The sequence below is a fragment of the Canis lupus genome, chromosome 1 (genome assembly GCF_011100685.1).
Source record: "Canis lupus familiaris isolate Mischka breed German Shepherd chromosome 1, alternate assembly UU_Cfam_GSD_1.0, whole genome shotgun sequence".
In the NCBI taxonomy this organism is placed as follows: domain Eukaryota; kingdom Metazoa; phylum Chordata; class Mammalia; order Carnivora; family Canidae; genus Canis; species Canis lupus.
Window position 1 is genome coordinate 69419875 of NC_049222.1, and position 23064 is coordinate 69442938.

A 23064-nucleotide genomic window follows, 5' to 3' on the forward strand; every position below is an offset into this window, starting at 1 on the left:
GGATCAGATCCTCATTTAAGTCCCTTGTGATCCGAATTCAAACTGAAGTAATTCAGTTGGTTTCTTTCTTTCTTTTTTAATTTGAATTCAATTTGCCAACACATAGTCCAACACCGGGTGCTCATCCCATCGCGTGCCCTCCTCAGGGCCCGTCGCCCCACCAGCCCATCCCTTCACCCCCCACCCCTCCAGCAACCCTTTATGTATTTCCCAGAGTCAGGAGTCTCTCATGGTTTGTCTTCCTCTCTGATTTTCCCCCACTCATTGTGCTTGTTTTGGCGGCACATATACTAAAGTTGGTTTCTTTCTGTCTGCTGTTTCTTTCAGGATGATGGCGTAAGAGGGGAAAGGCCAACTTCATTGAAGTGCTTTTTACTCATTGATGCCATCTTGAGATAGAATTTAAAAATCAGGCCTGCCCAAGAGCAGGGTTATTAAAGCGACAGAATTAGGTCACTCAACCTTTAAATGTCAGCAGGTCAATTCCTATGGGGATTGTAGGAAAAGAGAAAATAAATAATAAAGAGGACACAGGAAACTCCACACACAGGATCTTGTCATTCTCATGCATCAAGTAGGTCTTCACTATACACTTTGAATATTCTCTTCTTACTGCTTCCTTTCACTCCTGGTTGGTTCAGGAGTTATTTTATTACAGAAATTATTGAGAAATTCACTTTTATTTTTACTCCTCCCTACTCATTCACCATTTAATACTTTGAGATTTTGAATGATTTTCTAGTTTTCTCATCACCAAATAGTATGGGTTGTGTCTCCAGGAGCACGTGTACTCTGTAAATTAAATTTAGAGATTTTGTTTGTGGTGCAATTATTTATAATCTAGATAATAAGGCCATGGTATTTGTGGTGTAAAGATTGAATACTTGCAAATGAAAACATAAAAGTCTGGACTTTAGAAGCAATAGGACATTAGAGCTGACACCCAGTGGGACACACGTTAGTGGCAGTACCAGGACTCGAACCCAGAACTGTTGACTCCCAGGATCTACATCAATTAAAATCAAGCCAGGTGGTTCTTTTTCTTTTCAAGGGTTTTAAAAAATATATATGTTCAAACTCTGATGGATAGATTTTGAGTTCATTAGGACTGGTAAAGAAAAAGTATCTAAAATTTCAGGCAGAAAATACAGTGTTGAAACTTTCATCCCATCTTAGAGGTTTGTGTGGGGTGTGCAGGGGGTGATATACTTGGGACAGACATTAGATAAGGCACAGAGTTTGAAATGGGAATTTTTGCTATTTATCTTACCCATGATTTCCTGCATTTTAATATATTACCTATGTAACTCTACCATTTTTCCTGCCTGAGCCATTATATTATCTTTAATATGAACAAGATTTATGGAACTAAAGTGAGTCATTTGCATCCATATTCAATGAACCACATGTACATGAAGGAAGGCAGGAAGGCAAGGGGGAGGCAAGGAAGAGTGTGGGATTTGAGGGATAGAGAGCAGGGACTCCCATATGTTTTTAATGCTTATTGAAAACCCATGCATAGCAAATGGCATTCCATTTACACTTTGTTTTGGAATAAAACCAAGCTTATAATTTTTAATCATGGAAACAGTGAGAAAATATTCTTACTTGATTTAAAAATACATCTTAATAGGTATTATCAGTGTTTATTTTCCAGCTTATTTCTGTCAATCACCCTAAGGGTTCATGAATTAATCATTAATTTGAGGTTGTCGACTAACGAATCAATAGCTCAGAGCTGTTCAGAGATTATTATTTTTAAAAATGAAATCACTTTTTTTTCTACACTCACATGTTCTGTATTCATTAGGTATAGTTTTTTTCTCTAAGCACTTCCAATTTCCACTGTGTTACCTTGTGTCACCAGTTATACTGTGTTAATAACCTGAGAAGTCAAATGAACTTTCCAGCCAGTTAATTGAAGAGTTAAGGAACTATCGTTCAAAGGCTCTTGCATTTTATGTTTGTTATTATAGTCTATTACTGTTTCAGGGTCAAATAAAATACAGATGAGCAAAAATATGAAGGGCATTTAGAACCTGGATCATATTCAATATAGGTTATGATTGGTTATCCCCTAGAGTTCAGTATACTCATTACCAATTCACAGGAAAAAAAAATGTCTTACAAAGTAATCAAAGTGAAAAATAAAATATACTCTAGCATGTGAACCCTGCACCATATTTTATATTGGCCTGCAAGATATTTAGCAGCTTACAAAGCAAATTTAGTAGAAGCCATAGTTTTCTTATGCTGGAGTTCTGGCAATGATGTGCACTAAGAAATATTGATGCAAAATTACTGTATGTTTATAAACTTACACCAAAGAAGTCTGGTCCCGAAAGTACGGCCTGCAATCAAGTATTTAAATGTATAGTATTTCATCTGCAGATCCTTTAAACTCTTCTCTTTTAAATTCTTTTTTTAATTTATATATTTCATTATTGACTTTGTTGGCATAATCTTATGGCTGTGTTCTCTGGCTAAAGGAGAACTAGAAAGTGGGTATTGGCCCTCTGCGGCATAATGGTGAGGCTGCCATGGGCTCGCAATGGAAGGAAAGGGAGGATATCTGAAAAGGTGTGATATTGAGTATTTCTAAGTTTGCTTTATGTGTGTGATTTCTGTTGTCTTGCTCCTGTTGCCACAGTCAACCCAGAGTTGACTTTTGGTTAGAATGGAGGTTATTGTCAGCTTGGGTATTATGTCTTGAAACGGGTGTGTGTACTGCAAAGTCCAGGAAATTTAGGAATTGATTTTAACTTATTTGTTGCGGGCCCTCTTTTCAATATTTCTATTTATAGACGTCAGACTCTATTCATCAAGAGTCTTGTAAACGTTGGTACATATCAGGCTCCTAATGGATGTTGGTAGAATTTACTCTTCAGTTCATGGTGGAAAATACAGACTGTATTTCATTGTCCTATACTCACGGGTCAGATGGGTCGGTGTGCAAAAACCTCTACGATAAGAAAGGGAGAACATATGTGGCTGGTTATAAAAGTGGAAGGTTAGGGCAGCCTGGGTGGCTCAGCAGTTTAGCGCTGCCTTCATCACAGGGCCTGATTCTGGAGACCTGGGATCGAGTCCCAGGTTGGGCTCCCTGCATGGAGCCTGCTTCTTCCTCTGCCTGTGTCTCTGCCTCTCTCTCTCTCTCTCTCTCTCTCTCTGTGTGTGTGTGTCTCTCATTAATAAATAAAATCTTAAAAAAAAAAAAGTGGAAGGCATGGACTGGGCTATCAACCAGCTGCAGGAAGGGAAAGGAAGAATTAATCTGGGGTAACTCTTAGTCATTTGATCCTAGAAAGAATAAGAAAGTAATTTCAGGGGCGCCAGGGTGGCTCAGTTGTTGAGCGTCTGCCTTTGACTCAGGGTGTGATCCCGGAGTCCCAGGATCAAGTCCCACATCAGGATCCTTGTAGAAGCCTGCTTCTCCCTCTGGGGTGTCTCTGCCTCTCTCTCTCTCCCTCTCTCTCTGTCTCTCATGAATAAATAAATAAAATCTTAAAAAAATAAATAAAACAAGAAAGTAATTTCAAAAGCTGTGTATATCTTGTAAAAGCATAGAAAACAGAAAAGCTATATCTGAACTGCAAAAAGAATTCAGTACTTATGGTTGGTCAGTGGCCTTTTGGAAACATTAACTTTGTATTATGTTTTTGTCCCATCTACTTGCTTTAGTCTTTAAGGCCCAAGCCCTCTTGAAAATTCATTTCAGCAATGGAACAATTACCAAGGCCTACATACTACTTCAATTGCATGAATTTTAGGCCGAAATGACCATCTTCATTCAGTGTTTCTTTAGAGTTGCCCGTTCAGTTCATTTACCAAGGCCGTGTGATCGGTACAGCACGTCTCCCCCAGGCCCATGTCTCCCAGGAACCCCAACATTACCTGAGCATGCAAATTACCTTTATTTCCTAGATGTAACCCTGAAATAGAAACTTGCGCGTAATGAAATTTGATGCCTATGTGCTAACAGCAGATACCAGAAGAGTGGGAAAATAGAAACTGAAGATGCAAACATTCACTCTTCCAGGGTAAGTAAGAAAAAAATCCTGCCTGTTATTTATTTTATTATTAAATAAGGTAAAGAAAGAGATTCTTTAAAGGACTCTTAAGCGTCGCACGCACACCCCTGTGACGTCCGTTTGTGGCGTTGGGAACCCTTGGTGAGTCCTGCACTGTCCTTTACACCCTGAGAGAATATCAAAAAGAAAGTCATGCTCTCTGAAGTGAAACAGCTTGAACTAGATTTTGAAGGATTTGTATGAATCAAGGAACTATTTCAAGGACAGTCTTTTTAGAGAGAAATTGCCGCTCGAGTTAAGCCCCGGAAACTGAGAGAGTAGAGCCTGCAGGACATCCGGCCTTCCCGGAGTCGGGAGTTGGAGTTAGAGAGGAACAGAAGAGGAACAGAAGAGGAACGGGAAGGGAACCGGAAGTTCAGATTAGCGGGAACTTTAAGAAGCCGGGCCGGGGAGCTAGGCCCCAGGGCAGGGGTGAGACGCCCCAAACACTGAGAGACGTCGCTGGTTCACTCTGACCTCATCCTCTCTGTTCCCCAATTCCCCAAGGCTTGGCTTGAACCTACCCCTGTGTCCCGCCCCTTGTGGACAACGGACACTGGCTCGTACCAGACCATGTCATCTCTATCCTCCTCTCTTGCTCTTCCTGCTGTTAGTGTCCCCAGTCTCTTTCGTCTCTCGACCACGTCTATGTTTTTCCTTTGGATTTGACAACCCAAGCTATTACTTCCCCTTTGCTTGCAGGACTTTCTTCAACCATTATTCAGGTGTTTAGAAGTATTTGTGTGATATTACTGGTTATGGAAATAGTGTGGTCACTGTTAAAAAAAAATTCCACATCCCAACAAAATGGAATTGCATAGTTTAGAAAATTAAATGTCCCTCAAGATGCCACCCTTAGATGGCCAATGCAACAATCATTTTTTGAAACCCCATTGTGTACCAGGCATGGTATTAAGTGACGTGAAAACACCACCAGATGAGCCATTGTTTGTCCTTTAAGGAACTGGAGGGTATGATGCTGAGTGAAATAAGTCAATTGGAGAAGGACAAACATTATATGTTCTCGTTCATTTGGGGAATATAAATAATAGTGAAAGGGAATAGAAGGGAAGGGAGAAGAAATGGGTAGGAAATATCAGAAAGGGAGACAGAACATGAAGACTCCAAACTCTGGGAAACGAACTAGGGGTGGTGGAAGGGGAGGTGGGCAAGGGGTGGGGGTGAATGGGTGACGGGCACTGAGGGGGCACTTGACGGGATGACCACTGGGTGTTATTCTGTATGTTGGCAAATTGAACACCAATAAAAAATAAATGTATTATAAATAAATAAATAAATAAATAAATAAATAAATAAATAAATAAAGCCTGCAAAGTTCAAATGGCCAAATCCTCCTCCACAGCGCCAGAGCTCACACCCTGCCCTGGCGTCAACCATCCCCTCCAGCCGGGGCCACCTTCCCGCCTCTCTGACCTGTCCCGGCCTGCGCAGAAGCCCCTGCCCACAGTGGGAGGGTCGGGAGGTGGAGCCTGTGGCCTGAGAATGAAGGGGCTGGACGAGGCCAGGAAAATTAAGGGCAAATGGTTTTGAAAAGACTATTTCTCAGATGATCCAGACACAAATTATTAAGTCATTTAACCTGTCATCGAATGCATTTGCATACATTCTAAGCTTTTTATTTTGTCAGTGACAGATCTGTGAACTAAAATTATTTTAAAAAATAAGAAACATATGCCCCATTGGCTAGAGCAAAGTCTTCTCAAACCTTGAGAAACAGATTGGCATATATTCTTAGCTACCCTTGAAAGAGCACCAGGCAAACAGGTGTACTGGACCCAGGCCGGAGGAGAGCCCGGGGAATTTTCAGGGTATGTCCATCGGCAATTCAATTGCCTAATTGATTACATTTTGATGTTTAGCTTTTTTCCTCTAACTGTGGAACAAATATCTTTGTTCTCCAGTAGATCATCCCTGTCTGCAAGCAGGTAGGGCAGGGAGAAATTATACTTCTACAGGTTTTTGGAAACTCCTTTCTCCAGAAGGGAAAACTAGAGCTGGCTTAGCTGCCAGGGAGGGAACCATTCCTGTAATGGTTTCTGTAATACAGGAACTGCTGGGAATGGAGGAGCCTAAGACCCGTATCATAGCTTTTTCCACGACCTGGAACCTCTACAGCTAGAACCTCTACATTCCCTCCATACTGGACGCCCCCCTCAGAAACCTTCTACTCTCTTCTCTAAGTGAATTTGGCTTCCAGTCTATGTGCTCATCTCTTGGCTTTATTCTTCTTCCAACTTCCCAACCATCTACTCCAAGTCTCCTGAGCATATGCTTTATGGTTTTCATTACTGGTACAAAATGACCTAAGCCAATGGGGGTACAAATCTCCATTAAGTTCTTTTTGGTTGTAGGGTGCCTGCGGGGGGGGGGGCTCAGTGGTTGAGCATCTGCCTTCGGCTCAGGGCGTGACCCCGGGTCCCAGGATCGAGTCCCGCATCCGGCTCCTTCAGGGAGCCTGCTTCTCCCTCTGCCTGGGTCTCTGCCTCTCTCTGTGTCTCTCATGAATAAATAAATTTTAAAGATCTTTTAAAAAGTTCTTTCTGGTTGCTTACAATGCTCGCCAATAGTTACAGATAGGCGTGGCTGCTCTCTTACCTTGCTGCGACGTTATAATGAAGGCAAGTCTCTACCAGGTCTTGTGACGATGCAGACAGTTATTAGCAAGTGGGAGTAAAACCGCTTGTTCTGCAAGCTCGATCAAGTCCTACTTCTCCAAAAATTTATAAGCTTCTACGACACTGCAGAGGAGTTAAAAGTTTTCCTTGACCCTCTTAGAGTCCTGATTGGGTCTGAAAATGAAGCTGACAAAGACAGATTAACAGGAGAAAAGAATACAAATTGTATGAAAATGTTACATGTCTATACGAAACTTCATAAGAGAATAAAGACCTGGAGAAGTGGCCGAAGTAAGAAACCTGTATACCTTTTAGACAAAGAAACAATAAATTTGTGAAGAATTGACAAGACAAAGGGGTTTGGGCTCTGGGTAGTAAATGGTGAAAAAGTAACAAGATTTGCTCATATGGCTTTCTCAGCCCTAAATCCTTTTCTCTTGTGATAAGAATGTCTTCCTCCTGATACAGGGAGATTTATCCCCTGTTTTCAGGGAAGAAAAGCAACTGTGGAAAGGAGATCAGAGTGACCTTCCTGCTTCTGCTGTTTCCTTAGTCTCCCTTAGCTTAAAATACTCAATATGCCACGATGCAATATTTTGGGGTAGTGTGTCCTGAACCCCATCAACACCTTGCATGGTGGTTTTACTCAAGACAGATGTACTAACAATCTAAAGTAGGGGTTCCCAAACTTTTTGGGCTCAAGAACCTTTTATCCTCTTAAAATTTATTGAAGACTCCAAGGAGATTTTGCGTTAATGTTTTATGTATCTAGGTGCTCGCTGTATTGGAAAATAAAACTGAGAACTTGGGCAGCCCAGGTGGCTCAGCGGTTTAGCACTGCCTTCATCCCAGGGTGTGATCCTAGAGACCTGGGATCGAGTCCCATGTCGGGCTCCCTGCATGGAGCCTGCTTCTTCCTCTGCCTGTGTCTCTGCCTCTCTCTCTCTCTCCCTCTCATGAATAAATAAATTTTTAAAATCTTAAAAAAAAACTGAGAACTTTAAAAAATTAAAACGCACATCCCATTAGCTTTCAGAGCAGTGATGTTTTCATGCATCACGTAGGCTCCGGGAAACTCCACTGCACACTCCTAAGAGAATCAGAGTGAAAAAGCATAAGGAACCTTATTGTCAGGAATATAAGTCTACCTTGCAGACCTGTTTCAAGTCTTGGGGGCCCCTGGAGGTCCCAGCTATATACTTTTAGCGTCGCTAATCTAGAGTCAGGACTCAGTTACTCAAAAATGAACAAATGCAACTAGAACCCTCTGAACCAATATCTGCATATAGAACAATGTAGGCATGAAACCTCCCACACCATCCTTGAGAGTGAAAGATAAAGAAGGAAATAATAGGGACGCCAGGACTTTTCAATTAAATCTGTTTATATGCATGTGGGGACGACCCCAAAACACCGGAGCAAATCCTCTTATCTCAGACACTGCAGATACCACAGGTGGAAGCCCATCTCTCACATCCTTGTTGCTTTTAGAAAGCCGCTGATTTTAACAATGAAGTCTCCTTTCTCATGTCATTATACTAATGAGCAAATTTTCTAGTTGTTGCTGAGACATTAAAAAAACAAAAAGGTGAAGGTCTCACCTCTACTACCACTTCCGCTGAATTATTTTGGAGCAGATCCCAGACATGCCATTTCATCGATAAACGTTTCAGCATTTATCCCCAACAGTCTTCTTTCGTCTTAGCCTAATTACGATACTGTTGTCACAGCAAAGAAAATTAACATTAATTCTTTAATATTATCAAATATTCACTTGGTATTAAAACTTCCCTAATCATTTCATATTTTCCTTCTCTTCGTTTCTTCATATTAGGATCTAAATAAGGTATAGACATTACAATTGGTTAATATCTCTAAGTTTCTTTCAATCTTTAGATTCCCCTCCCACCCCCAAGCCTCCTGATTTCTTTATTGAAGAAACCAGGCCATTTGTCCCCTTTCATTCTCCATATTCTGGATTTAGGAGACCACATGCGTCTGGTGTTATTTGAGAAGTTTCTCTGCCCCATCTGTCCTGTAAATGGATCATTTGGTTAGTGAAGCTTTTTGGCAAGCGGATTTTGTAGATGGTATTGGGTACTTCTCATTGGGTCCTCTTAGGAGGCACGTGAGACCCGTGAACCCTTTCCATGATAAGTGGGCTGTTAAATTTGTGCTGGTTTTGAAAAATAATCTTCATTGAATTAAACCTCTGAGACTTCTGGGCTTTTCTGCTACAGAAGCCACGTTATTCAACGTTACTAAGACACTGATAGTAACATCACTTTGCCTAGGAGGAAGTATTATAAACTAATTACAGGCATCAAGAACATCATTTTTGAACCAACAATTTTCAGTAATATTTTTATAATGTAACCCCCTTCACCTGAAAAAAGAATAACTATTTCTTTTGATTTTTTTTAAAGATTTTATTTATATATTCATGAGAGACACAGAGAGAAAAAATAACTATTTCTATTCTTATTTCTCCCTCTGATGCTAAAATCTCTGAGAGAAATATGTGACTGGAACAGTCTGTTTGTTGATAACGATTTCATTGTCTTTTGAAACTAGAAGAGCCTAATCACTAACCAGCCATACCAGGTAACATTTTTTTTTATTGTCTCTACATTCCATTAAGAACTCTTTTATTTAAACAATAAAATTTCTTCCTGTTCAATAATACACTTCTTGATAACATCATCATGTGCCGATGTTTTGGCAAGGCTTTCACAAGCAAAGCAATTTTTGTCAAAGCCACAATCAAAACCCCAAAGATTGTAATAATCTAGAGTCACCAGACTCTCAAAAGATGAAGAATCACAGCCAAAGGGGGGAAAAATAGGAAAAAATGCTGGAGAGGAGGACTTTCATCATGAAACCTTCCTGCCTGTGCTGGAAGAGTCATTCAACACCCCCTACAGCTGAGCTAGTAAAAAGTTGCTCCATATATGAAAATGTAATGATTCACTAGGAAACTTCCTGACACACAGAGAACAAACCTTGATAGTAATTCTTAAAAAAAAAAAAAAATATTTGAGAGAGAGAGAGAGAGCAGAGGGGAGTGTGGGTAGGGGGTGGGGGGAGGGAGAGAACCTCCAGCCTACTCCCACTCAGCACAGAGCCTGCTGTGGGGCTCGATCTCACGACCCTGAGATCACAAGGGTTGATTCACTCAATGGACTGAACCACCCCTGTAACTTGTTAATAATTATTAAATGGTCTAGAAAAAAAAACAAAAATCAAGGTTTGGGGCTCATATGCCTTTATAAAAGTGTTTGCTGCTCTTTGTTTGATCATGATTAATTTGGCCAGAAATGATGAGATTGCAACCTCTCCTGTTAGCCCTCCTGGTATTAATCATCTCCAAGGTGATTCAGTTTCCATGGCAACTGTAATATTTATTTTTGCATTACAGCACTGGTTGGGCTCTAATGGTTGGGAGGGCAGAGTCATCCTGAAATGTTCAGTCTCAGTCATCAATTTCTCATTGCTGATGTTAGAAAACTGGTTCATCACTTCCAGGTATTAATATTAATCTGTATTCAGGCAATTCAAGTACAAGGGTGTCCTGAGCATATCCTGTCCGTTGGTTCCCAGTTACCAGGCTTGAAGGCCCAAAGGGTTTTTACTGAGTAAAGGAGCTCCTGGTGTTTGCGTCCAAATTTTCATGATAATTTTAAACATACATAACATATTATTACCATATTTATATGCAAATAGACTGAGGAGGTCTAGCTATAATTCCTTCAAGGAAAAAGAAAATAAATATTAAATATGACTTTATGTATTCTCCAAAACAGAGATCTCAATCGAGACCGGCTGACAATGAATTAAAGTTTCTGAATTTCATTAAAATTAAGTGTATTCAAGGGTGAATTGCAAATGAGGAGAGGTCTCAGATATTTCCTGTCTTCATTCAGAGCAATGAATATTGTACCAGATGTAAGATTTTCCTAGACAGGCTCCCGAACAATGGAGGGGAGCGGGTTTCTGTCTTGGTACATTTGAATGTGGAAGGAAGCTTTCTCTGAAATATGGCCTGAGGCAAAATCACAAATTCTTGGTATTTTGAATTATTAGTGTCTGTATCCCTGTCACGTGTCTTCAAGTACTTTCCATCCTGCGTGTCTTCTAAAATATCCAGGCAACCAGGCAGCCCGGGGGGTCCAGCGGGTGAGCACCTGCCTGCGGCCCAGGGCGCGACCCCGGGTCCTGGGATCGAGTCCCGCATCGGGTCCCCACAGGAAGCCTGCTTCTCCCTCGGCCTGGGTCTCTGCCTCTCTCTCTGTGTCTCATGGATAAATATATAAAATCTTAAAATAAAATAAAATAAAATAAAATAAAATAAAATAAAATAAAATATCCAATCAACCTATTGGGTCAATCCATCTTAAAACCCTTGCTCTCTGGGACGTGTAAGACAATCATGTGCTAGGCGGGCATGTAGGCTCTTCATCCCGCCCCGAAGCTGGCTCCCTGGCCTCCCCGCTGCGGGTCAGGACGTGCTGCCCGCCTAGCAAGCTGCCCCTCGGTCCCCGGGCTGGGAGCGGGGTGAGCGGGGTGGAGTGGGCACGCGTAGGGACAGCAGTGCCCTGGGCAGCGAGGCCCTGGTGTGGGTGCCCAGGAGCCCCGCATCGGCCCCGCATTGAGCCCCACATTGAGCCCCGAATTGGCCCCGCATCCAGCCCTGCATCGGCCCTGCATCCAGCCCCACATCCAGCCCCGCATCCAGCCCTGCATCGGCCCCGCATCCAGCTCTGCATTGGCCCCGCATCCAGCCCCACATCGGCCCCGCATCCAGCCCCGCATCCAGCCCTGCATCCAGCCCCGCATCGACCCCGCATCCAGCCCCGCATCCAGCTCTGCATCCGGCTCCGCATCCGGCCCCGCATCGGCCCTTCATCCAGCCCCGCATCCAGCCCCACATCCAGCCCCGCATTCAGCCCCGCATCGGCCCCGCATCCAGCCCTGCACCCAGCCCAGCATCCAGCCCCGCATCCAGCCCAGCATCGCAGTGCCTCGGGTGGGCGGGTGCGTCGCGGGTGGAGCAGAAGGAAGTCCGCATGAGCACTGGCGCGGCCAGTGCAGGCCAACGGCTCCAAGGACCACCCGGCCTCCTGGGGGATGTGTCTGCGGGACCCCGGGGACCTGAGCTGCAGATGGCAGGTAGCACAGGGCTGGTGCCGCAGGGGCCCCGCTGTCATGGCCTGAGGTCCACCCCCGAGGCGCCGTGCCAGTGAGAAGCCCGGGGACAGTGTGGGAACCACCATGGTCGCCTTCTCTGCCCACCCGCGTCCCGCACGGCGCTGCCCAGCCTCCCGGGGCCTCTGCGCGCTCAGGCCTCGTGCTCCCACGGCCGTGGACGGGGGTGTTGACGTCGTTCTCCCCCATCCCGTGCATGCTGGCGTGGGTGGGCACAGGTGCACCTGAGGGCAGGGACGCAGGTGCACCCGAGGGCAGGGACGCAGGTGCAACGAGGGCAGGGACGCAAGTGCAACAAGGGCAGGGACACAGGTGCACCCCACAGCAGGGACGGAGGGCGCAGGTGGCCGTGGGGCAGAGGGAGGGACAGGCTTGCACGAAGGCCCCGGGACAAGTGCGCCCTGTCCTGCCCCTGGGCACCCTGTCCACCGCACTGCACTCCCTGTCCTGCGCCCCTGGGACAGTCTGCTCATCAACTCCGCCACCTGTGGGCGGGCACATGCCTCGCTGCTGTGGCCACGAACCCACGTGCTGCACCTACTCAGAGCCATGTCCTTGTCTTTTCTTTCTTTCTTTTTTTTTTTTTTTAAGATTTATGTTTTTTGGGGGGGTTGAGCATGCATAGTGGAGGGGGAGGGAGAAGCAGACCCTCTTCTGCACGGAGGTTGACCTGGGCCCAGATCAAGGGCCGGATGATTCCCAGCTGAGCCCCTGGCCCCCCAAGCCCTTTCCGGAGAGCACATTAACTGCTGGATCCCAGAAGCCTGTGAACCCGGGTCCCTGGAGGGCGACTCCCAAGGCGAAGTCCTGGGAAGGTCTGGGCCGCCCACGGTGAGCTCATGGGGCGCCTGCTTCTCCTTTGCCCCGCTCATGCTCTCTCTTTTTTCTCTCTCTTTGTCTTGTTCTGTCTCAAATAAATAAAATCTTAAAAAAAAGGGGGGGGGGGAAGGGGACCCGGAGCAGGCTGGGTTCTCATCTGTCGTTCGGCTCGCGTCCCTTCCCTGGCACCGTGGACTCAGTGCCCAGGGGTGCAGGAGCACCCAGGCCAGCGTGCGGCCAAGGCTATGGTAAAGAAGGGGCAGCGGCCAAGGAGTCGGGGCCCGGCGGCATCTCTGAGCTCCTGGCCACTGTAACAGGCCGGAGCCTGCGCGTGGGGAAAACAAGGTCCTGATGCGCTCAGGCTGTGACCATCCATTGCTGTGGCCCAACATAGTTGCACGTGAACCGCGTTGGAACCGGGCTCTCGCTGGCCTGGCTGCCAAGTGGGCAAAGTGGACGAACACGTGAGGATCTCGAGGCCGCAGCTGCAGGGACACAGCGAGGCCGGAGCAGGTGCCGTGGGGAGCGTGTAAGGTGCAGCCACGAGCACGCAGGCCACACACTCAGCAGGTGAAAAGAGCAGGAACGCGGGAGGAGCACGTGCTTTTGAATTTGTCGGTTAAAAGCAAGTGCAGGTTTAGAGTCCCAACAGCACCGGTATCTCCGGGGCCCCGCGGCCTGCAGCGTGGTGACTCGGCCCACGGGGAAGCCTGGATTCCTAGCACTTCTCACCCTTACCCAGAGATGTCCACACTGCCGGCCTCGGAGCCCACCTACTTGGAACAGCAAGCTGCAGGTGTGCTGCGGTGCCCGGCGAGGGATGCCGGGCTGGACCACTGCCTGCAGACATCGTCGGGGAGCCCAGTGTCAGCCCAGGAGACAAGGGGGTCAAGGTCAGGAAGAGGCCAAGGAGGAGGGGGTCATGGGCGGAGGAGCTGGGCCCCCCCAAGAAGCCGAGGCGGTCGCGATTGTTCCAGGAGCCCCAGGAAGCAGACACCAGGACACACCTGGGTTAGGGCTCCCCTCCCGGGACAGATGTGCGACCGTGGGTCCTTCCCTGGCCCAGCACACGGGCGACGCGGTCCCTAAGTATCCACCTGACGTCCTCCAGGTGCTGGCTGCCCTGGTGAGCCCGGGGCGGGGGAGACGTGTGCGCGTGTGCCCGCGGGAGGGGCACAGACCACACGGGAGGGTGGCATCCCCCTGGGGTGCACTTCGCCCCAGGCCGTCGTGCTCCCACACAGAGGGCCCAGTGTGGCGGGTGAGGTTGAGCCACGATGGGGCGGGGGGCGAGGGGGTGGGTGTGGGTGGCTTGGGCTGCAGGGGTGCTGTTGGCAGAGGCTCCCGGCCCGCTGCCTTCGGGGGCTAGGGGCAGGGTCAGAAGTGGTCACCTCCGTGCACCCTGCGCAGGGCGGGGGTGGGGGGACACCCGAGGGTCCCCGAGGAGCCGCTGGGTCTCCGGGAGCCCGAGGCACTGTCGCGACGTCCCGGACCTGTGAGGGGCAGCTCCGCTGTGCAGGTGATTCTGCAGCACCAACAGCACCAGGGGCTCGAGGGCGTGCGCCTCCTGACCTGTGTGGCTGCGGGGTGGCTGGAAGCGGAGCCAGAGCCTCTGAACCAGAAGCCCGGGCGTGTCCCCGACCTCCAGCGACAGCAACGCCAGGTACCAGGGGCCGGGCTTCTCTCCAAGGCTCAAACTGCGCCGAGCTTCCCACCCCGGCGGAGAGCCACCTGCCCTGGCAGCAGCCGCGCCCATGGGTGCTGCCCCCGCCGCCTGGCCCCAAGGTGATGCCCCGGCTTCTTCCCGCGCGCCTGGCCTGGCGGGCAGCCCCTCCCCGCCCCTCCCACTCACCCGCCCCTCCCCGCCCCTGCAGCACGGTCACCCCGGCCAGGTGACACAGGGTCACACAGGGACGCGCTGCCTGCACCACGGGTCACTCCTGAACAGCATCCTGGCTCGCGCCCCGGTGCCCACTTGTCCAGCCGCCGCCCTCCCGGCCTCGTGGACCACAACGACCGTGACTGGGGTGGATCCAGACGGGCCCACGGAGCCAAAGGCCCCGCTCCAGACGCCCGCTTACTTCTAGACACGTCCCTGCCTCCGCGCGTGGAGGAGCTGCGCCCCAGGACCCAGGAGGAACCCCAAGCCCCAAGCAGGTGGCCCGATTCAGCAGGAGGGGTGCAAAGTCCAGGCGCCCTGGAGGGTGCAGCTCTGGAGAGTGCAGGGAGCCGTGCAGCCAGGGCGGCTCTCGCGGCCCAGCAAAGCCAGTGAAGGCCCGAGCCAAGCCGGGATGGACTAAGACCAGGCCATCCCCCGGCGACAGGTAACAGAAGCCATGCCACACTGTCTCCCCTGTGCCTTGGGACCCTGGCTTCCTTCCCCACTGGCATCGCAGTCAAGGCCTGGACACCTGCTGGCCTCACCTCACCTCCTGCCCTCCTGGCTTCACAGGCACAGCACGAGGGCCTTGCCTCCCTGTTCTGTGTTTTGCGACCACTGCCCTACTCGGTAACCTCCGCGGGTCCATCCTGCCTCCGGTCCTACTGGCCTCCGGGTCCCCCTGCGTCATCACACTCACCCCTGTAGCACCAGGGGCACAGCTTACAGCTCCATAAGAACATACTCCAAACATCATCTTAATGTCATCATCTCTTAAAGTAAGCCCCGGGGATACAGATCGTGCCGCCAGTGGGCCCTGGGGTGGCACGGGTGGTTGAGCCCATGGGTGTGACTCTCGGTTTCGGCTCAGGTCATGCTCTTGGGGTCGTGGACCCAAGCCCTGAGTTGGGCTCCTTGCTCAGTGAGGGAGCCCGGCTTGAGGGGCCGCTGCCCCTCACCCCTACACCTATAGGCTTGCACACACTCTCTCACTGTCTCTCAAATAAATAATTTTTATAAAAATAAAGAAAATAAGTTGTGCTGCCAGCAAGCACTGTCCCCCAGAGCCCCGTACCACTCTCGGGAGGGCTGCTGGGGTGACAGCCGATGTCCCCCAGCCATATCCCCAGCGCACCAGCCATGGCCCGTGGGGCTCGCAGCTTGTCGCTGCAGGTGGACCAGGTGGGGGACTGTGGGCTTGAGGAGCACTCAGCTGGGAGGAGCTGCCCAAGATTTCCAATCCCTGCAGCGACATGGCCTCCTCATTGCCCCTTCACCCGGGCACCGATGAGCTCTCTTCCCCGGCATGTCCCGACACGTCCCCTGTTGTCCAGAGATCTCAAACTGGGGCCGTTCTTCTTCGTCAAAGGCCCACATGATCTTTTGAAAATGCACATCTGACCACACCCCCGTGTGTCTTTAAACTGCTCAGGGCCTTTATGCTCTTGTTTCATAGAGACCACATCTTTCCTGCGGCCCAGGAGCCCCTGCCTGCCCGCTCCGTCCGCCTCCCCAACTCCTTTACCCTCTGCTTCTTCCACCTGCTAAAAGCTATTGAAGACGGCACCTTGGGTGACACTGTCACGCTCTGCAGTGGGTGGCCTCGTTCCCACTGGTCCAGAGAATTGTAAAGCGAGGCGGAGAGCAAGAAGCGTTTATAGGGTGAGAGGAAGGAACGAGGAAAAGAAACAAATAGAAAATGAATGAGACATGAGGAGGGAAGTTGAGAGTCCTGCCCGACTTGGCGCTCGGGCGCTGGCCGGCCAGCGGGTGGGTGCAGGGGGACAGGCAGGGACACAGCGGTCATCTGAGTTCCAGCTTGCTACTGGCAGCCTCGGGGGAGCGGCTTGGCCCGGCCTGGAAGCCTACGTCCTGCGGCCTCATTGCGGCTCCCCGGCACCTGGCTCCTGAGCCCTGTGAGCCCTGTAAGCCTTGTTGAGATGGTGAGGAAGCCTTCGGCGGGACCCTTGCCGGGACACAGAGATGGGGCTCCAGTGCCACCAGGGCGAGGACGAGGGCCGGCGGGCCCAGCAACAGGGAGCTGGGGCGATGGCAAGGGCCTGAGAGGAGAGGTGCAGGCGGGCGCTCCCTGCTGCCTGGGCCCAGCGGGCTCCTGCTGCGCGCACACCTGCGCCTCAGGTTCTCTCCAGGCCCACCTGGCAGGCCTTCGCTGGGCTGGGCCGGGACTGCGGCCGGTGACCAGGGGCAGGGTGGGGACCGAGTGCAGAAGGCGCCGGGCCTGGTAACACTGGCTCAGGGTGAGGCTCCGTCCCTCCTTGGCCCCGCCACTTCCTTCCAGCCTCTTCTGCTCCCGCCGCCCCTGGACGGAGCTTCCTCGCTGCCTCCCCGGCCCGCCCCGCTATCCTGGAGCTCCCCGCTCGCAGCTGCCGTCCAGGGAAGCCTCCTTGGCCCTGCCCTCCGGACGATGTGTCCCCACCCGAACTTCACCCACAGTCCATGCGAAGGTTTCCCGTAGCAGCGGACAAGGGGATGGAGGCTCCCGTGTCGCAAAGGCCTCGGCCGCCTCCCGGGGCCTGAATCCCGACGACCCCGCGGAATTCCTGGCAGCCGGCTTAGGGGTTGGCCTCAAAGCCCCCATTAAGTCAATGAAAACTATTTGCTGTGCTACTTTTTAATTTAAAGATAAGGGAGTAACAAATGGTGTAGAGTAACAAACTCAATTTTTTGATAAGATTCAAAACAAGTGAATGTGTTCCCTTGGGCGCCTAACGCTTTAGCCAGAGCCACGCCCTGTAGCGTCCACAGTGATGTAAAAGGTACGTATGGATGGTTTGCCTGATTTCTTGAAGAATACAGTTTGTGTTTTTAATAACAAATAATAAAATTGACTTTAAGGTACAATGAAATGCTTTCTGGAACGTTTGAGGTAATTTTCATTGGCATTTAACGATGTACTCGGGTGTAACCATACTTTTCTGGACAATATCTTTCTAAGTCATCTGACGAGAAAATGCTGATAGTTTTCTTTCTTTAACAGAGGTGATTGGGTTTAATCTTTTAAACGATATTTTTCGATATTGGCTCAATTTCTAAGCCCTCTTTTCTAATAATTATAACTGAAAACTTCAGAAAAGTTCTGTTTGGGGTGATTTCAAGCTCATAAATATTTAACCATAGATGAGTTTTTACTAAGTTAAAATGGGTGTGTGACATCATCGACTTGTCCTTTTGTCATATGACCCCCACTGAGTCATATGATCACTGAGTCCAAAAACCTAGAGATGTTTTTTTTTTCTCTTAATGTGGATTCAACAAGTTATTTGAATCATATGACGGATTTTCTATTCAAGCCCTGAGATGACAGGTTGGTAATTATTATTGAACAATTTAAAGTTCTGGAATGGATATTTGCCTGGCTTGCTGCACTACCAATCAGGGTAACTTGTATCTCTCTTTCAGTGTGAAAATAATCTGACTCTGAACTCACAGTGACGTCCAGAAATACCCAGAATCAACTTACCCATCCTTTGCTATCCACACTGCACCAACTTACATTGTCCCCTTTGGGCCACCACTTCATTTGTTCTTTACCCCATTAGCCAAGTCACAACACATGTGGAATGGAGTATTACTACTGATTATCATTATTTAGACGATACGATCTTAAATTTGCCATGAAGGAAAAATCATATCATTTAAGGGATCAGCCAGTTGTGAATATTGCAACCAACAGTTGACAATCCTACTCTCAAGGAGCTCATTATACTCATAAAAATAGCCAACTTTTATGGGGCATTTCCTAGGATACTGGTACTGTGCTTAGCTTCTATATACATTTTCAGTGTAATCCACTGATTGAGTTATAATTATCAACTGATGAAGACATTCTGTTGGGGCCACGATAGTTTTTAAAAGCACAGTAAATACTATAATTACTTTGATTTCTTTATTAGTCATGATAATTCATATCGTTTGATATCCCAAAAATATTAAAATGAAGAGTATTGGATTTTTCTCCCAAAGGGAACACAGATTAAAGAAATTGATAAATTATTTTGAAAGAACAAATAACTACAATATAAAGCAGTATAAGATAAGTGCCATGAAAGATGCATGAACAGGTCTTATCCAGCTCAAGAAGGGGAAGTAAATGGGTTGAAAAAAGTCATAGTGAAAGAGGTCATAGTTGAGAGATGCTTTGCCAGACTGGTGGCACTTTTTTGACAAACATGGCATGAACATTGGCCTATGTCAAGAGGCCACATCATTGGCCATTGATGTGAGGAAACAGCCTAGTCATGGAGGCAACGAAGGGATGCGAGGTTCAGTGGAGGGAAAGTAGGTGGAGGCTAGTCGATGTTTACTGTAAAGGTGATGAAAAAGCAAAAGAAAACTGGGAGGAGGTGGGACAGTGCTCTAAATTAGGGTCGTGCAGGAGCCACTGAGGAGCTTGGGTAAACCTGCTCCACAGGGGACGAGGTACATTAGAGCTTCCCAGCAGAGCTGTGACATAATTGCACAGCACTTAAAGAAAGTGAATCTTGCAGGGATATTTTGAAAGCAGAGGTTCAGGAGGGTACTGATTTGGAAGAAGCCAGTAGAAGGTTATTTCAAGAGCCCAGGTGAGAGATAATGAGGGCGGAAGCCGGAGTGGTGGCAGTGATAATGAGGAGCTGGTAAAAAAATGAGCCCACATACGGCTGAGGACCCTCGTCACTGCACGTCATCGGCCCTTCAATTACTGGGCAAATGACATGAATTGTTCTCCCAAGCTGTGCAGACACCTTGTGATTTTATGTTTAATTTGGCTGATGACTCCCTACTTTTGGTCCAAGGCAAAACTCTTCTTCGGTGCTTACTTTTAATGGAAGTAATTGAAATCTTTCCAAGAGTCACACACAAAAAAGAAGAATTCAGATTAGAGAAAGTACTAAGAAGTGCTTAGTTCATTCCTCCAAGGATTAAGAGAACGAGCCGTGTGTGAAGTTCAAGGTTAAGTGGATACTGTGGACATAGAAGCCTTTGAAATGGTTCACGTGTGTGACCGCGTGTGCCATTTATAACAAAGAGCTGTGCTATCTTTAACTTTCTGAAAAAAAAATATATACTTAAGAGGAGATGGTTCTTATAAGATTGCTCCTTTGCTGAGATAGCGTAATTGATTTTGGGTTACCAGAAAGCACAAAATTGCATTTTGCAGGATGCAAATGCAGGAAAATTGAAGCTTTTGACCAGGCCCAGAACAGCAGGAAAGTCCAGTACCTGTAACACGATTAACTCATATTCCAATTATGTTTTTAACCAAGGTACTTTCACTTTCCATTCTAATTTCTAAAAATGTGTTAAACATGTCATGCTTTATAGACTCAATTATCAACATGGGTAGCGGCTGGTTTGGAAAAGGTTGGGTTTGACCATTGCCATTAACTTTCTGCTTGAGAGGACATCTCTGACGGTCATGGCAGCAAGGTTTTATACCTGCTTTTTAATTTTCTAGTTCTTCTACCTGGGACTCAAGCTGTGTTGCTTGTCTCTAAATTTCCTTGTTAGGTTTCTTTGTTTCTGTAATACCCTTGAAGGCAGAAAAGCAAAAAGTGAGGGTCCAGAAGGTAGAGTGGATATGGCGTAGAGAGTGGATCGTGGCCCCATTTCTGTATTTACGAGTAACCTCCTCTTCTTCCCTCTGACTTCCACGACCTGTGTATTTAAGTTGTAAGCAGCTAAACATTCTTCAAGAATGTCAGAAAGCCAAACACACCTGAACAGAGTTTGATATTATCATCAGAGAAAATGCGCATGCCTACGTCTCTGAAACCCACCCACTGATTAAGGGTGAGCCAATAATCCATATGAAATTTGTACATATTAATTTTAGGGGGGATTGGCTTTTTGTTTGTGTGTTTATTCCCAAATAGCTGTAGTTTTTAAGAGCTACTATGATCTACTCCCTTCCTCTTTGCTGTTACCCCATGGCCATGTTAAACACACACACACACACACACACACACACACAAATCTTGACACACATACACACAGATTTGTATTTCTGCCATAAATCTCATGGACAGTAGATCCAGAATGGAAGCTTTCATTCCCCTCCTAGTCCCTCCAAGACCTGCTTGCTTCCCTGTGTTTCATGTCTCGGTACCACCACCATGCTCTTGGTAACCTTCCTCCAGCCAGAAGCTCGGAAATGATCTGAGAGCTCTCCTTTTCCTTATTCCTTCCTCTCAGCATCCAACTCCTCAGCAATTTTACTCTCTAGATACTTCTGGAATGCATTAGTTTTTTTAAATTCCTACTATCATCCTCACAATTCAGGCTCACCTTTGTCCTTGACCTTTAACAACTCTCTCCAGCCTTCTTTTTTGCAGTCCAAAGTCCAACTAAAACACAAACCTGAACTCTCTACTAAAACCCATTCAATTGTTTGCAAATTAAGGTTTCTATGCCATAGCATAGCATAGGAGTCTGTCCATGACTCATCTTCATCTTCCTCTCTAGACTCCATGCTGTGCTTTATTTTTTAAAAAAAGATTTTATTTATTTATTCATGAGAGACACACAGAGAGAGAGAGAGAAAGAGAGAAAGAGCACTGCCCCATGCTGTGCTTTAAACTCAAGGATTAGGATCACATGTGACTGAGCATTATGGTGGGTGAATTACAAATATATCCCCTCCAACATTCCCATCATCTAGTTATTCAGCCAAACACTAATCCAGGTAATGCTGTGAAGGGGCTCTGCAGATATAATTAAGGTTACTAGTCAGCTGACCTCAAGATAGGGAGAGTATCCTGGACTACCCAGCTGGGCCTCATCTAATCGTATAGGTACAGAACTTTCTCTAGTTGGAGGCAGGGAAGATGAAGTAGAGGATTGGAAGCATGAGAAGGATTCAACATACGGATGCTGGCTTTGAAGATGCAGAGGCCATGAAGCAGGGAATTAGGCTAAGGACAACCCCCAGGCTGTAGCCAGCAAGGAAACAGGGACCTCAGGCAAAACTGAATTCTACCAACAACCTGAAGGAGCCTGGAAGCATGCTCTCCTTCGTCACCTCCAGATTCTCCTTCGTCACCCAGCCTGGCTGTGCCTTAATTTCAGCCTTGTGGAAACTTGAGCACAGACATCAGCCAAACCCACCAGACTAATGACCTACAGAACTATGACATGGTAAACCTGTATGGTCTTCAAACATCATGTAAGTTCGCACAGAGCATCTTTCAATTCTATTCACTTTACTGCCTCAGTTCAACATATGTGTTTTGAGTGCCTATGGTCGAGTGCTACGCTAGATGCAGGTGGTTTTATCTATGTGTGTGTGCCATATCTGCCTTTGTTTATATATTTCTGTATGTGTATGTTCATATATATGCACACATACATGTACATACCTGGTGATTATGTAGATATTTTTTACTTTGCATAATTATCAGAACTGGATAAGCAATCTAAGTAAAACTTCTTGCATCTATGCTGAATTTGAAGCCAGTAGGACAAACAGTTGGGAAGGGAACAGGAATATGAGCCAGGGGGAGAGAGAAGGCAAACTGGAACCCAGAAGTACAAACCGGAGTTCATAATATGCTGGGGCCTGTATGAGAGCTCACCACCCTCAAGTCTCCAAACTGATGAGGAAGTGTTCTCTTATCACCAAGCTAAACATTCTCCTGGCCCAGGAGTCAGAGCAGGTGAAGGAGGACATAGTGAGAGCTGGAGCAGGAGCATGGCGGTTGTTACCCCAGGCCAACCAGGTGAGGCCAGTAGAGAAGCTTGTAGACCCCACAACAGCGCCTGGGGTCTCTGCACCTGTTTTCTGAGAATTGAAGGAATATGGTTGCCTCTTCTATCTTCTTGTCTCGCACAACATTTCTTTTAGAACTCATGCAGGGAAAGGAATTCTGGGAGACGTAGCCTCAATTTAGCTAGGCTGACACCGTGTAGAGCCGCTACATTCTACCCCTTGTTAACTTGCCATCTATATCCACCTCCTTTAACCATACTAACCATACTTAAAGTACAAATACAGGCAAGATCATGCTTCTGTTTAGCAAAATGCAACAATCTCCTCATACACTGAACACATGGTAACCTTCTCCAGCAAAGAAGACACTGAATCTATTTACCCATCTTTAAGGGATGTTCATTCGTCTTCTAGATGAGTCATGCTCTCCCATGGGTGTCCTGTAACTTACAAACTGACATAAAAAAGTTAGCTCCTACTAATGTTATGTTAGATACTAGAAGAATGGGACAGAGGAAGACGAATATATCAAGAAATATATGTATCTACATATATATATTTCTACATATATATATATTTCAGAATGAAATGCTTAAACTATTACATTCTTTGTTTCTGTAACTGGTCATGTAGGCATAGTTGGTGATAAAACTACCATTTTCCTCTACCCAATTCCATTTGCCCTCAGCCAGCACTTCAGAGAGCTGTGGTTCCTTGCTCAGCGGGGTAACTCAGACCATCCCTGAA